Genomic DNA, 17,366 nt, shown 5'->3' with positions numbered 1-17,366 from the left:
ATGGGCTTTGGGTATTTTCAGCAGACTGTCCAGCAGGAAGGCTTTTTCTTCTGAGCTCAGAAAAAGTGCAATAAATCCCACAACTTATCTGTGCTGTGCTGAGCAGGCGACTGTCACTAAATGCCTTGCTGAAGATCATGTTATAAGCAGGAAGAGGCTTTGCTGTATTCCCAGAGAATTGTGATCTTAACATGTAAAGCAGACTTCAGCTTGGGAAGAAGTGAGGCCATTCTGCCTGTGAGAATCACGGAAACTGATCCTGTGTTTCATTTTTACTGGGGGAGGGCTGGACTCTGGTAACAAATATTCTGCCTTTACCGTGCGGGTTCTGAATGGTTCCATGGAGAACATTCTTCCACCCCTTAGCCTAAGGAACACTGAGGATGTCCTGGTGCATATGGGGCATAGTTGTTTTGGTTTTGATTTTTGAAAATCCTGCTTGTGAGACGAGCAACCTGAGGTGGCTGTTTGGTGGTGGCTGGAAGTCCAACTTGAAACAGCAGATCTGCACCTTAACTGTCTGAATTACTGAAGTGTGGGCAGCAGTGAGACTTGCACTGTCCTTGCTCTGTCCATCTCAAATTATGGTTTAACACCTTGTGTTCATGTGTTTACATCCCCAACTCCCAATGTTGGTGTTTTGGGCAGGTTTTCAAATCCTGTTCTTGCCTATGTTCATCATGTCCCTGTGCTAGGACAGGGTCTGTCTATGTGCTGCTGTCTGTGCAGGCTGTAGGTCTCAGATGCAATGCCAATCTAACTGTCCTGTAACTGTGGCTCTGGAGAGACCCAGGCAAGGCTGTGACTTGCCTGACATTTCTTTTTGGTTCCAGTGGCAGCTGCTTTGAGTTTTTCTTCTTTTTTTTTCTTCTTCTTCCTTTTTTTTCCTTTTTTTTTTTCCCCCTAGGTTATTTTTAACTCGGACCAATTCCCTGATCTGATTCACTTTACAGTCACACAAATAGTTGTACTGGCACAACAGAGGGAGCAGCAAGAATTAGCAGAAGGAGCAGTGACTGCACACAGCAGCCCTTGTACAAGAAGAAAAACACCTTAAAAGTCCTCTCTACTGTGTCCATTTGAAGTGCCCTCATTTGATGTCTGTTACAGGTGCTTTTTTTGTTGTTTTTGTTGTGGATTTTCCTCTGTTGCTACACAGGTGTTTCCCCCATACAACATGTTGTTTCAAATCTGCCAGTACTCATCTGCCGTCTTGTTAGTTGTCTGCTGACTACTGAAGCACTTGGGAAAGAAGCAAAAGTCTCTGTGAACTTCTAAGCCATCTTAGCAGGCAACTGAAAATTAGCAGTAAGATAAAACATTACCTGATCTTCAAAAGGCAAAAAGAGTAATCATTTTCTTGTTAACCACACAATTCTGGCTTGAAAGCTGACAGTCACACATGCAGAGTGGTTGGGGATACCCACTCCACAAGGGGCTTTTCCCCTCTGCAGTGAGGGAAAGAGGTTTGTCAAGCCAGCCTATGCCAGTGCTTGATGCTTTCACGCTTCTCTGGTATCTACAAGGTGGTGTGAATCAGCATTACCTGATGATCTTGAATGTGTTAATTATGATTGTGGTCTGTGGTTTGGCTCTTTGCTCACAAGTTTCTATTTTTTTCCTTTTTTTCCATGAAGAGAGATTGAATCACTTGGAAGGTGATTCTGCTCTCTAATGTGATTCTGCTGTCTAATGTGATACTTCTCCATGTCAGTAGTCCTCCTTGATATGAACTTTTTAATTAACATGAAATCATCCTTTTTTAATTTTTATCCTCAGTTTTGGGAAAGGGGAGAAGTTAGTCATAAGAAATGAAAATGTTTTATGTTCGCTAGATTTCAGAAAAAGATTCAGAGTTAGGTCTTGACTCTTCTTGAGACAGTAGCACCTTCAGTCATCTTTTATACCACTACAAAGTGAACATGATCCTGCCTTTCTTCTTCTCTCATTAGAGAGTGATACAATGAAGTGGAAGATGTACATGTACCAAACCTTATGACAAAACACCCCAGTAAAACACAGATTTCCTGAAAACTTCAGCATTTCTATTGCTTTTTGTTGCCTTGTGCTTTGGTAATATTTGGGTTCTGGGTGGAATGGAGGTTGCTTGGTAGCTGTGAGATAAGAAAAAAAAAAATTATGCTAATGATAATAATGATGATAGTAATAATTTTAATGAAAAGAAGAGAGAGAAGTAACATCTGACAGTTGTTCAACATTCCCTGACCAATACCCAGCCCAGTCCTGAGCAGTGGTCAAGCCTCTGGCCAACTCCCCCTTGTTTATACACTGGTGTTCTGTGGTATGGAGTGTCCCTTTGGCCAGTTCCAGTCAGCTGTCCTGGCCATGCTCCCCAAAGTCTTCTTGTCCACCTGCTCACTGTCAGAGTATGGGAAACTGAAAAGTCATTCACTTGGGGTAAGCATTTCTAGGAAGAAAATTTACTTTATCCCAGCCAGATTCAGGACACATCTGAACTGTGCTCGGAACTCTGCAGCTAGGTAGGGTTCTTGGAAACAGCTGTAAGAGTGGGGAAAGCACTCAGATCCTCTCTCTGTGCCAGCCTAGAGCAGAGAAGTTTTTGTTTCTGGAGCATGGAGAAGCCTTTCTGATACTTCATGTGCATTAATGTGTTCACCAGGAAAGCAGAAATCAGTGCTGTAGGATGTATTTTACTTACCCTTTGGCACAAAATGATAACTTTCAGCAAAGGGGACTTTTTTTCAGCCAGATCCATCAGATTACAGACGTGAACCTGAAGGCAGAGGAGATTGAGTTCTATGAGGTATATGCTACACAAAAGAGTGCTACAGTTTCCACCAGTTTAGGAAAGTGTCTAGAGACTTACTTTATTCTGCTTTTACCCATATAGGTCTAAGGCAATTAATCAATAAGCAAGGAGACAGGGTGAAAACATATGGTCTTTGATATTTAATAAATGGATTAACAGTGTCCATTGCTTAATATTCAGCCTCTGCCTTAGGAGTATAAATTAATAAGCATTACGTTCATTTTAATGAGGAATTTTCCCTTTTAAAACCTGAATGAATTATCAAAAAGAGCTCTGGCAGAATTTCAAAGACATTTTCTGACCTTCTAGTATTCTGGCCTGCATGAATTTTTAACAAGATGCTATATATCTGGAAGGCCTATTAGAATTTGTCTGCCGGAAATCTATCTGCCCTGCAGCCCATCACTCCCATTTTTTCTTTTTTCTTTCTTTTTTTTTTTTTTTTTCCTTTTTTTTCTCTTTTGGATAATCAGACAACTGAAGCAGAAAAAGGAGAAGTATCTATAATAGCAAGGGACTGTTTAATTTATGCAAATGAATTTTTTTTAAAAAGTCCTATTCAAGTTAATAAAACTCCACACGTGGTTTTTAAATATTAATAGTGGCTGGCAAAAATCCTCTATTTATAGTGTTATTTTCATTTGTATTCCTTTTTGAATAGTATCAACAATGTAAAGTGTTCCAAGATCCATTTGAAAATGCATATTTTAAAGTTCATAGCATGCGTAACTTACAATTAAATGCACATGGCTATGCTTTTCTTGTTTGTTGGTTTCTATCCCAGAAAACCTTTAAGAACTCTTTCTGGCATCTGTTTGGAAAATAAATGTAGTAGACCAAAGCAGATGTTTTAAGTATTTGTAGATTCATTTTCACTATAGTGCAGGAAGCTTATTGTCATTACTTGCTTTGTTTTTTTTTTTTAAGGGTTGTTCTGTGACATTTTGAAAATGCAGAATGTTGTGTTTCATAAAAGGTTTTAGTTATCTGTGCAAATTTTTACTGATGATGTTTTGTATTCTAAAGGCCACTTCAGAAAAATACTGTATCTGTTAATGAAAACTGAAGGGTTTCACTTCTTGACATCACAGTATTGGCTGGTCCTGCAGATGGGGCAGTCTGTTGGTGGGTTATCTCTCTGAATTGCTGGAGCAGACTCCATGCTTCAGCTTACTTCTAGCTTCTACTCGGTGCCATGAATTAGACACCTCCTCCTGAAACTACCTGGGGTTTTCACCTTGCCCACCTGGAAGCTGCAGAATAGAAAATACGTGGAAACAACCCTTGCTTCCGGACATGATTAATGTGCTCCATGATCCCCACAGGGATCAGTGCCCATGTGAACCAGGGGAGAAACAACTATTAGGTTTTAGCAAACAGATTATTAGAAAGTGGTTGTCTTTATCTTGTTAATAATGCCAGGAACCACTAATAGGATTTCCATGTCACTATTTCTTTTATTCCACTAGTTTCAAGGGAAAGTTCGTGTCTGAGTTAATCCTTTTTCACAAAATACCTCCCCAGGATAAATAAATAAAACAGGAACTGTTGCAGTCAGTGGAATTGCACATCAGTTGGACCTGTGCCACTGAGAGTCACTGAACATCAAACTGTGAAATTCAGAGGCTGGTTCACACATTCAAATGCTAACTGGTCTCTTGAGTCTGGAGTTCACTGACATTCCCTGCCCTGGCTCTTGATTAGGGCCACACAAGAGTAGAAAATGATGCTGAAACACATGGCTTAATAAAAGCTGGTTAATTATTTGCTCATATTACTTTGTCAGGACAGCTTAGCCCTAGAACAATTCTGCTGTGGCTGATTTTCAATAGGCAGCAATGAGCTGACACAGTATCATCTTTCTTTGATAGGACAAGGGGTAAAGGTTTAAACTGGAGGTGATTCCATTTAGGTTAGATATAAGAAAGAAGTTTTTTACAATGAGTGTGGTGAAGCAATGCCACAGGTTGCCCAAAGAGGTGGTAGATGCCCCATTCCTGGGAACATTCAAGGTCAGGTTGGCCAGGGCTCTGAGATGTCCCTGTTTCTTCCAGGTGGGTTGGACTTGATGGCATTCAAAAGGTCCCTTCCAGCTTGAATTATTCTATTATCCAGTATTTCTTTGTGAGGAGATGCAGTTTTAAGGATGTATTGATTTAAATGTTGAGAATAAGGCCTGCAACATCTCATACTGGAACTTGACTACCCATGTCAGACACTTGCAAGGATACAAAGCAAAGCTGGAGGCATCAGTGTTATCAGAGGGCAGTCAAGGACTGTATCCCTGTTGTACCTTTCACCTTGTCGCCATTGGCTCTGTCTTTCATCCAATTCTGCACATGCAACAGGCAGCCTTTCTGAGCTCATTGCCTCCAGGCAGTTCCCTCCCAATTCCCTGGTGGAGGGATGACAGGGAAGTGGGATGTCATTCTCCACAAAATGTTTTCCACTAGAGCGTCAGGTGATTCCTGGTATGGGAAAGTGACTCTCATGGGGGACATTTATGCTATTTTTTGTTGTGAACTCATGGGTGCAAAAAGAAAAAGACACTTGGACTGACAGGTGAGAGCTGCACAGTAACAGGGTAGAGAAACCAGAGAGGATCAGAACAAAGTCTCAGGCACGTAGGTGGCAGGAGCCCCAAGGGTGTGTAGTAACACAAAGGGAAGACCTCTGTCTCAGACTTCTTTAGCTAAACCTGAGGTTTTGCTTTTTAAAAACGTAGCACTTGCTCTTTCTTTGCAAGTAAATGTAAAATAAGTTGGAAACCACCAATAACATAGAAGTGCTTTGACACAGGCTCCTCATTCAACATCTAAAGGGTGCATCAGGTTGAATAATGCTTGTACTCCAGTGTTTGTTGTACAGGGCTGTTGTACAGCCTAACACTGCCAGAGAGAGTGGCCAGCAAACCTTCACAGAACTCATGCCAGAAGGGGCATATGCTGTGGTCTGGAGGGGTCATGTGTTCGATGGGAGAGAAGCAAATGAACAGAGTTTGTTTGGAGATCAGGCTCCTCAAAACAGCACACCTTGGAGTGATGTTGTGCAATTGTTGTGAACAATCAGTTCTAGTAATAAATGTTCCCACAGACCAAGGTGTTTGACTTTTTAATTTCATTTTCAAATGTTGTCACACTGCAGAATTAAAGGCTCAGTGTGCAATGGTAACAGCAAAACTGAAGGCAGGATCAGTATGTCCTCATTTCATCCCAGTGAAATCTGTTAGGGAAAATAATGATGGGGTTTTGAAAGACACCTGGAGATGTTAATCACCCAAATGCCATCAACAGTGCTTGCAAATTACTTCTACATGCCTCAATTTGGATAAAGGGATTGTCAATACCTACTCAATTAAGCTGGGTCTCCCTGACAGTGCTATTGACCACAAGGGAAGTGAGTGTGCTACATAGATGATAAATGTGAAATAATTAACAAACAGTTGTACTTCAGTCAAGCTATTATATTTCCCCAGAGAGAAAAAAGTATGGGACCTTTTGTTATGGAAGTACTTTTTGAGTATGGTATCAGTGGGTTAGAAATTAGAAAAAGGAATAATTCTGCGAACCATCATGCTTATCTTTAAGGACATTAAAATAAAAATAGACTGTGCCTTACATCTGTAAGGTGCATAGGACTACATTTTCAAATTATATTTTTTTTCTGAATAAGCCACTGTACTTGCAAGGACTAATTTGCATTAAATGAGTTAAATGAACAGATATCTGCTCGGATGGGAGAACATGCACCAAAAGGGACTGGGGAGTGGAGAGCACTGACGTTTGTATGCTGAGCCAATATTTCTCAGAGGAAGCCAAGTCTATAGCTGAGCAGAAACAAAATTAAAATCATGTTTTCAGGTAGCCAGTGCAGCTGCTACCTTTGAGTTTGCCTCTGCCTTTGCCCTCTCTGCTGATTTCATAGCATTTCTTTATATGGCAAGACTTCTGATTTATACCATGTGACAGAGAGCCTAATTGGTTTTTCTGAAGTTTAAAGTGTCTATTGGGCGGCAAGTTTGAAAGAGTAAATAAGGCCAGGTGGAACAAAGAAAGCTCCCTTGCAGTCTCTTGTCTCAGGTATTCTATCTGCAGGGCAGTGGGAAGGAGCTTTTCCCAAAAGCAACTTGGCATGTCCTGGGGAGTCCAAGATCGAGCAGCTCAGGCAGGGCACAAGGTGGGCAGCAGCACCCATCAGGGACCAGAGCTTCCTGGGAAAGTGAGACTGCAGGAGGAGGAGTCAGTGCTGCATGGCAGAGAGAGTAGGAGGTTTGTTTGACCATAATTTGACTTGTCAGGGGTCTGAATCTCCTGTACTGAAAGCTGTCCTCTTGGGAGAGAAAGGTGTAACTTCAGCTGCTTGTTCGGGGAGTTGTGGAGCACTGCCTCAAAGACACCTGGGGGGAAGCTCTGTGAGGTGTTCTGGGGAGTGCTCAGTGGCTTAACACCACCACCTTTGCACTTCTTCAAGTTATAGTTTCACCATCCATGGCGAAAGGCTGACACTGTCACATCATCTCTCAGTGCTTTCCCAGACACCTCAGTAGTTTGATACTGGCAGAATCAAACTGGCATGGTCTAATATTGTCCTGAACTGTGATCTGATGGCCACTTGGGTAAATACTGCTCTCAGAACTTCTCCACACTCTGAATTTCTACAGTTCATCTGGGCTGCCAGATGAGTGCAGCTATCAGTGGGTTTAGATTTCTGGAGTAGGAAAATTAAATATTTCTGGAGGGCATATCAAGGAATATATATTAGAAGAATAAACAGTGATCAGAGGAAATTCATTAGCTTTTAAATGCAGGTGTTGAATCCAAATGTTTTGGTCAGCTCTCCTGTTTTCCAGTTTGTTCTGAAATGCTACAGAAGAGTGCAGAGAGGTTCTGCCTCCTGTACACAGCATAGAAGGGTTCAGGAGGTTTTGTATTATGAAGTAAAAAGAGCTCACAAAAGTGCATTCAAACACGTGTACTTACCAAAAAGCACTTACAGTGCAAAGACTCAGATGTGTGTTCACACAAAACATCCAAGGGAATACAAGACAGATTTCTGTGTGCCCTGGTTTATATCTGTGGTATGTCTTAGGCTGTAGCTTGGCATCTGGAGCTGTTTAAGGAAAGATTGGATGTGGCACTTGGTACCACGGTCTGGTTGACAAAGTGGTGTTTGGTCATAGGTTGGACTCAAAGATCTCAGAGGTCTTTTCCAGCCTCAATTGATTCTGTGGCCTCTGCTCATTTATTGCTGCCTGGTGTGTTTCTCTGATGGGTTTTGTCTGATGCATCTGTCCACACAATCCTAAGCATCCATAATGGGGTTATCTTGGTGAAAAGAGAAAATGCCTATTTAAATGTTTACTGAAACATAATATTTGGGGGAAGGGTTAATTTCATCTGGGATAACCCTTATATCATCTGAGGATGCAATGCATTTTACAATTTAAAATTAAAGATGTATTATATGAATGCTACAGGAAATTAGATATACCTGAAGGGAGTTGGTTGCCCTGTATAAATAAGGTTGCATTAACTATGCATGAAAAACCACAACCAATTAGCAATAATTGGATATCTGTGTTCTTCATGCACGTAGTAGGAAGAAACAGCAATTTTGTGGCGTTAGGAGAGAGACTGGGAATGACAAACTTACTTCTAATTGTGACTCAATATCTGTCAACTGTGAAGCCATTGCATGTCCCTCAGATGGTGCAAGTCACCATCCTCCCTGCTTTTTCCATCTCTCCATCTACAGGGTAATCGAGTACTGTGATTTTTTGGGTTTTTTCTCTCTCCACAAATAATGATTTGAATTTCAAAAGGTTTTGCTTTGAAACTGCTATCACCCTCTTTGTTTTTGCTTTTTTGCATATGTTCCATAATTTTGCTGGCAGGGAAATGCATATGCAGCAAGTTTTAACTAATTAGAGAATATTAATAGAGGATGAATTTCAAATTCATATGTATGGCATTTCACACAATCTATTCTAAGTCACATGCTCTCCTCTCATGAGCTAATAATGTACTGTGTAATTTATGAGGTATGTCAAATGGGCTACCTCACAGATTTTGAATATCAGCTCATAAATTGTGAATGATCATATTCACAAATATTATTTCTAGAAATGAATTAAAATTAATAATAGATCTGTATACTAATTGTTGACCTCTGGTGGCAAAGACTATGTATATGGAAGAGGAAACCATTTTTCACAATGATTTTCTGCACAATTGCTCTGGTAGACAATCTGACTATGGACTGGAATATCAAGGCTTAAATTAGGTATTGAATAACAAGCACTGGGAAGGTAGGAAACTGCATTGTTTGTTATGCACTGTGCTGACAAGCATCCCACTTCCATGAATTTAGTTCCAGAAGCAACTGCGTTGAAGAAACACTAAATTTTCCATGGAAACATAACTGCTTTCTGGAAGACAGTAGCAGAACAGCTCCATGCTACTTAAACAAATGCAGAAATTCACATATGAATGACTGCACATGGTCTTCCATCTAAGTGTATCAATATAGGACTATGTAAACCCTCGAGCTTTTTGAAAATTCTGGCCTTGACCAAAACCCCAACCCCCCCCAAGATTAAAGGTATATGTGTCTATATTTTCCATCTGCAAACTCAGATATCCTTTAAAGATTCGTCTTATAAATCAGAAAACAACTTTCTTCAGGAAATTGGTTTGCTGCTTTACTAGAATTGTGGAGGCTGCCTTGCCAGGAGAAGCCCTCTTTTTCAGTTTAGTGCAAGTCATGCCATTTGCATCATGAGAAATTATTCCCTTGGCTAAGAATTACTTATGTGATATGAATCAGCTGGGCTTTTATAACTTTGTTTATATCAAGCACATGGTGTGATTGAAACACTGAACTAGACTCTTCTTGCCTGAGACTTCTTATCATTAAAGAGGTTAAATGCATGGGTAACAGAAAGTATGTTTGCAGGTTCTTCGAGGTGACTCCTGTCTGTCCATGCATTGTTCCCTTTATCTCTAAAATGGGGGGAAATAGATATTGTGCTGTTTCAAAGGAGTGGGAGCAATGGCTCTGAATTTGTGAGTTATTTGGAGATGTTTTTATGACAGGAGGTTGCACTTTGTTACAAAGTTCTGCAGATTTTGTTTCTTTTTCCCTTCACACTCAGGGAAGTGACTGGCAAAGGTTTCCAGGCTCAGGTGTGCTTCTCTCTTAATTTCTCTATGTATCTTCCTTTGAGCAATCTTTGACAGCTTTTTCCCCTTTAGCTGCTCATTTTCTGACACTAAGATATGTCTAGGCAGGGGATTCGTGCACTCTGTGTGGTCTGTGAGCTTCACCTATGCTTGAACATCTTTCCTTACGAGTTCTGTTTCGTTCAGTGTAAATCCACCCCTAATTACCCTCGTGTCAGCAGTGGCTTTCTACTGGCTTAAGGAATGCATGTGAGTTTCCCTAACAACTTGCAGTGCAGGTTTCAGGAGACAACAGTAGCTGATATAATCTTCAAAAAGAGATGAAAAAGGGCAAGAAGGGAATGAAAGGTTCCTGTGTGTTTCGTGTCACTCAGGCCTCGATCCATCTGTAGCCACTCTGCAAAATGGTGGCATGGGAAGATTAAAGCAGCTAAAGCACTTCCATGAAAGAGAAACAGATCCTGAATTGAGCAGGAGAATTTTTGCACTTGGGAGGTGTGATTGTAAGGAGAAAACGATGGGCTCTGAAGGCATGCCATAGACATTATAACCTGGATACAAAGTACCAAAGAGAGGAAAAATATTCACCTGCCCTGGTGTTTTAGTCTCTCTGTTCTGTAAGGAGAATTCATTGTTCCTCTGGACCTGAAAGGAGTTCTTAGCACACCTAATTTTGTTGAACTGGTCTCTAATAATATTTACTGATCACAGATTTCCATGATAATGGCCATTAGCATCTTCCAGTAACAGCAAAAAAGTCTTTGGTATTTTTCAGAATTAACCAGATGATGTACCTTGGCTTGTCTGTTATTATGAATATATGGATTGGCTACCCAGCTATTTGGTTTTCGGGCTTTGTTAAGGATTATTTAGGTCAGCTGCAAAGTGCACTTTGTTAATTTTAGACACTGAACATGTAGCTCAGTATTTTTTCCTTTATTTGGTTGCAAAACAAACAGGGATTTTTGTTTGTTTATTTTGTCTTTTTTCTTTTTCTTTTCTTTTTTTTTTTTTAACAGAAAAGCCCTGGGGACCCAGGGAACAAATACATCATATATTTTTTCTAGTAGTGCATAGTTTTATTATGTTTATAATTTGTTAGTCATTCTGTTTCTTACCAGAAGTAGCTGTTGTTTCAGGATTACACAAAATCTGTTGGGGATAGAGAAATGAGATATTTACAGGAGCAGACATCTTTCTACAGTTTCTTTACCGGATTAAAGAAGAAAAATGGTGGAATGAAAAGGAAAATGAAAAGAAATGCTTATTTGTTCTTGAGATAATATGGTAACACTATTCTGTTATGTGTATTTATTTCCAATCTTTATGACTCAAAAAATATATTATTGAATATAATAAAACTCTGGTACACCAAAACCAAGAGGTAATAAAACCCCACATTTTTCTAATTTAATGTATTTGACAAATTACCTCAAAGACAAAAAAATGGTTCTTTTATTGTTTTTTTTTTCCAATGCAGAAAGAACCCATAACCTTATCAGATTACAACTCCTTAGCATTGCAAACTTTGTTTATAATTAAAATAGTCTGTGTTTCACTTGGGTTTTTAGGTTCAGAATACAATTCAACCTGTTTTCTGTTACACCATGGAGAAACACAGACAAAGACTTTATTTTTCAAGACTTTATAACTGAATTCATATGAGGCTTTACCTGGTGTCCTGCCCATTTCTACTGGTGCACTTATCTGATTTTACTGTGTTTGGTGTAGTTTGTTCTACAGTATTTCAATTGGAAAGTATCAGTGAAAACATTAGTCTCATCATAGCTAGGAAGAGTTCATTCACTTCCTAACAAATGATTCCTCAAGGTTAAGTTTAAAGAAATTAACTGCAATTAACGTGGGCAGACTAAAGAAAAAAATATAAAAATCCCACAACAGTAATTAAAACTCCTTTTAGTGAGATTTTTATGTGAAACCTCCATTATCTGCAAAGAATCTCTATCAATTCTGTCCTTGTGCTCCATTTTTTGTTTAAAAAAAAAAAAAAACAAACCAACAAACAAAAAAGAAGTTAACTTTAAGCACACAAATTATTTTAAAAATTTTTCCATTAAATTAAAAAACACTTGGGACCTAAAGGGACACATTAGATGTGATAAAAAACTGCAGGACACCCCTTACGTAGAACTGTGACAATAACACCAGTGTAGAAAATGCAGTCACCACTGAAACGGCTGGAATTTGGTGGTTGTTGTTTGCACACAGAGGATTAAAAAAGAGCTGGCAAAATTTCAGTACCCCAGAGAGGCTTGTGCATTCTGACGTGGGTTTGCAACAAAGTTTGGCCTATATTAAATCTGATCTATCAGATGCCTCAATGAATCAAGAAAACAGGTTTCTAACCGAAATAGAGATGTAAGAGCATCTAAAAATGTCCCTATTGAACGAGCTGTCGAACTGAAAAATCAAAATCTGATCAAGTCAATCAGCAGATTAGCTTTTTAATTAAAAAGCTTTCTTTAGTGGTTTCATATGTATCTTGCTAATTTGTCCAGTTTTGATGTTTTTCTCCTGTGTGCTGGCTATTAGGCTGCACAAATTGAAAGACTTTTCTGCCTATGCAGGTCACATGCAGGGTAGTGGTCAAAATACATCTTTTGACTGGTCCACTATCTTGGGATGTTCAAAGCAGCTACTCATACCAAGGTAATTGGCAGAACCATATTTCTTCACAGCCCTCAGATTTGTGCATGTCTTATCAATAAAAAGTAAGTGGTGGAAAAAAAAAATCAAAATAACAGCTTTAAACCTGGCTGAATGAAGTATCAGTTGCCTAAAATAGACATCTTCCTAGTGCAACCTGGGAAAAAACACAATAATAATGAAAACCTCTAAAAATAGCTCTTATCTGAGCTGTTTAGACACAGGCAGCACTCATGACATTGTTCATAGAGAATTGTGTGACTGCAGTCACTTCACATCTTAATACAATAGTCCTTGATTCTCTGTTTCTCCTAAAGTGTGTGACAGTCTACCTTGCAGTGCACTTGCTGGAGAGGAGAAAAGGATGAACAAGGCACACCAGTGGATGCTTCCTCTCTTTCTGGTACGGTTATATCTCAGCCTGTGACTCCAGAAGAAAGAAGATGAGAAGGGCAGTGTAGATGAGGAGTACTGCAATGTACAATCATTTGACTTCATGTTTTTGTTCCCTTGGGTTACCAAACCTCTCTTGAAGAGTTAGATTTGAAGAAAATTGAAAGAACTATCATTTCTTTGTCCTACCCTGTTGCCTGTCGGATGACTTCTTAGTTTGGTTAAGTTCCTGGAAGCTAAAAGTCACTTAGACAGACAATTTCTGTCAAGGACATGCTTAATCAGCTGCACTCAGGTAGGAGGTAACAGCAGCTCTCTCTTGGGCTTTGTAGTAAGTCTTCGTGTAGATAAGCAACACGGTGCACTGGCAGCTTAAAAGTGTCTCTTGCGTTTGAAGCAAACTCCATGGACTCTAAGCTGTGTTCAGAGTTACTTTGATAAATGCATATCTTACATTTTCTCAGCCAGAGAAAAGTTTTTAAAACTGGTAGACCACCTTCTCCAAGCCAGTGAAAGTTTCATGTCATTTGCCTCTTCTATTTCCCTTTTTTCCCACATCCAAGCTAAAAGAATAAAGCCTATTATACTTCAAGAAATGTATTTTGATTCCTTTTATGCTGTCTTCTTTAAATATGATGTTATATGACAGTATTATTGCAAATCTGAGTGATTCTCTTCCCTTTGAAGCTCAGACCTATTCTTCATTTTAATGTGTCTACCAGCTTCACGTGGCCCGCTCTGCAAGGTTCCTGTGAAGATGCAGTGCATCTGCTTTTGTGAACTCTGTCATCTTCTCAAATGCAGAGCTGAATTCAACTTTGATATGAGAAAGGCTTAGAGAAAAATTACTCTCTGCCACTGGAAATCCTTATAGTTTTTGTTAGTATCCTATTTATAGCCTGCTCTTTAGTGTTGCTGCATTCTGCTTGACTCTTGAGTGTTCCTCCAAGATGCGGTGAATGCCTTTGAACAGCGCTCGCACTTAACAAATTACGCGTCTTCACACACATATCTGGGTAATGTCAACAGTGGAATCTTATTCTTTTTCCTTCTGCTTTGACTAGGAAATATCACAAGATCATTGCTTTATAACTTTGGTTATAGATCATATTTGAGACACAAACTTCTGTGGGCTCTTCAGTGTGGTAAACCTGTATCCAACAGCCGGGATTTATTTCATGATTTGGTTATTTTGCTTTCAGAGATTCCTGTCACAGGGGAAAGATTGATAATCTAGTGGGACATCCATCAACAAGAGGATATTTATCTATACAAAGAACTGTTCCAGAATATCTCTTTCTTTGTCCAAATTAACTGTGTTTATGAATGGTCTTATTCCTGCAATATTCCTTAATCCAAAGTGTTTTCTGCTGTAATTAAGTCATGAGCAGTAATACAGGCGAACGAATTTCTTGAAATTTATTGAATAAGGTTGATTGGCTACAAATGCCTATGGTAAAATGATTTTGAGAGTATTAAAATACCTGCCTTTCTCTGTACAAAAACTTTTGCTGTATGAGTTTATACCAGCCTGAAGATTTGGCCCATGCATTGAAGGCAACATTTGACTTTCCTTTCCTTATGTATAATTCATATATCTAGTCTTTGATATTAACTGGCTAGTGGTTTGTTGGGGTTTTTTTTTCATTTCTCACAAGATATGGATTTTAAGCTTTGCAGATATTTTTGAGAATTTATCTTTCAGATTCATATTTACAAAATGAAGCTCACAGAAACTGCCATGATAAGGAAATAACTCGTATGTGAAAACACTTGAACTTCCTTTTTCTGCTAACATAGTATTTGAATTGATTACATAATGTTTATTAGCCAGTAACTGCTATCATTTGCATATTGGCAATAAGTCAGTATCTGAAATTCAGGGTTTAGACTTTTTTGTCAGGTGGACCTTTGACTGTGGTGCCTCATGGATGCTGTATTTTGGTGCAGTGATTTAAAGTGGTTGTACCAGCTGCCAACATCAGGTTTACACTGAATTATGCTGATTTTGCTCTTGTAAAACTCCCTACCAGATATGCATCCTTGAGCCCTGATGATTTTTATTTTTTAGTCAAAAAATGCAACATTCACTTTGTTTAGCCTACAAGACTTTCTTTCCTCATTGGAAGAAAAGGTTGACTTTTTTTCCTATCAGCATTTTAACTAATCATCACAATTGATCCTGAATATTCTTTTGATATGTTTGCTTTAATAAGAAGGCTTGTATGCTAATATTTGCAATTGACAGCAGGTAGTTATTCCTGATCAGTGGTACTGATAGATCCTCTTAGGAAAGTTCTAACTGTACCAGTCTGGCTCTGCAGAGCAACCAAAATGTGCCTAAAACCATATTCTAGCAGAGGAGGCAGGATAGGAAATAGCAATAAAAAGCATCATGATTTGTACCTCTTGTTAATATTGCAGATATCATGTCCTGGCCTTCTGACTTGTGCAGCAACTTTCTGTTCTTTTGAAGAGTTCTGCTCAAATGTTTTCTACCACCAAGAGACTAACCCACTGACTTCAAACCACCTACTTCCTTGAATACTGAAATCCAGGCAGGATTTTGAAGGAATTGGAAACCTTTTATTTCCTCAAACTTGCATGAACTCTTAAATTGTAGTTAGCATCAGTTTAACACCCAACCCCAAATTTTTGTCAAGCATTGCAGGATGTAGATGCGGATGCACTGATGCTGGTTTAGCACTTAGAGATGTTTCTTAGTGGTACCTGTCAGCACTGGACCCAAGCAGTGGGGTTGGCAGCTGGCAATTTCTATGGTTTAAGTTTTGCTACAGGTTATTTGAGGCTGTGTGTAAGAAGGGATCTGATCCTTCAGTGTTTGTGTTCATTGCTCTGGTGTTGCTGGGGAAAGAAAAAGCTTATAGTAATGTTATTTTTACTATAGCTTAACTGAGTTTGGCTTCCTGAGATATGCAGTTGATACAGCTTGTTAGATAGTATAAGAGTCAAAATATGTATAAATTCCTTTGTCTATCACCTTTTAATGAGTTATTTATTGCACTTTTCATCATGTAGGGATTTCAAGCTTGATTTCATTTATGGCAAGCTGTTATGATATACACATGGAACTCAATATTTTATGCTTTCAGAAACTGATGAAAACTAAATAAGTTCATAAAAATGACTGTGCTTTTTTAGTCTTTGAACCTTTTAAATGCAGCTTGAGATCCTACAAAAAGAATTGAAGGATACAGTTCTGAACCATGTGGTTCATGTTCTTCTGTAAACAACTGTGCCTTTTAAAGCACAAAAATAATTTTTAAGAAAAGCAAAAAAGCAAAATTTACCTCCATAAGAAACATCTGGTAAAAGTCTTTGTAGTCATTGTAGGTTTTCTGTACAAGGAATCCATAAGAAATATATACAATAATATTAAAAAATGATGCTACAAAGAGCATCTTTGTAGAAATTTTTTGTCATGAAGTGGAGGTACACATTTATAGCTTCTTTTTTTTTTTTTTCATGTGTAGTAAATACTTCCTGTTCTTGGACTATTTAGAGTTCAAAAATTTGTGCTATTTTTTCTTTCTCTTTTTTTTTAAATTTTTTTTTTCCTAAGCTATGGATGTCTAGAATTCAGTAGTTATAACAAGTGTTAGAGAGTAAGTTTCACATGCAAATAATGGCCTTTTCAGTGATAAGTGGTTCAATTGCCAGTGTAAAAATAGACACTTCCTCATACCTTTGTGCCATGCCATTTATTATTCTATATTAGCATCTTTGAAGTGCTATTTAATGCTCTTCAGTGCTGTGTGTGTGGCTCAGTAGCACAATGAGCCAGCTCAGCCTGACAGACCTCGCTGTCCTTTCAGCTGAAAAGCCAAGGCTTGGTGCAATATCCCTGAAAGAAGCAATCAGTGGATTTACAGAACAACACAGTGCACTAACTTTTAGTGCCTGTCCCCAAAACATAATATTAAATTATGTGCTAAAAGGATATTAGGGGCACGGTCTTTGGAAGAATCCAACTTGCATCCCATCTGAATTAGCATATAGATGAGCTGGAGTCTCAGATGAAGCACAGCCTAGATGAGTTTTCCAGCATTATGCTGCTTTGTACATTATCTCTGTCAAAATACAGCTTTGTGGATAGAGCCTTACACACACACACACACACATTTTTGGAGATGTTGCATGGGCAGCAAGGAAAACAGCAACAGACACAAGGGACAGCATTCACCTCTGTTTCCATGCATCCTGGGCCTCATCAAAACACACCTGATTCATGTGTATGCAGCCCTGCATCATACAAAATGCTTTCCCAGTAAGGCAAATCTGTAAGCCTAAACTCTTCTTGTTGTCCCCTGGAA

This window comes from Coloeus monedula (genome assembly GCF_965178545.1).
Source record: "Coloeus monedula genome assembly, chromosome: 10".
NCBI lineage: Eukaryota > Metazoa > Chordata > Aves > Passeriformes > Corvidae > Coloeus > Coloeus monedula.
This window is presented reverse-complemented; position numbering follows the sequence as displayed.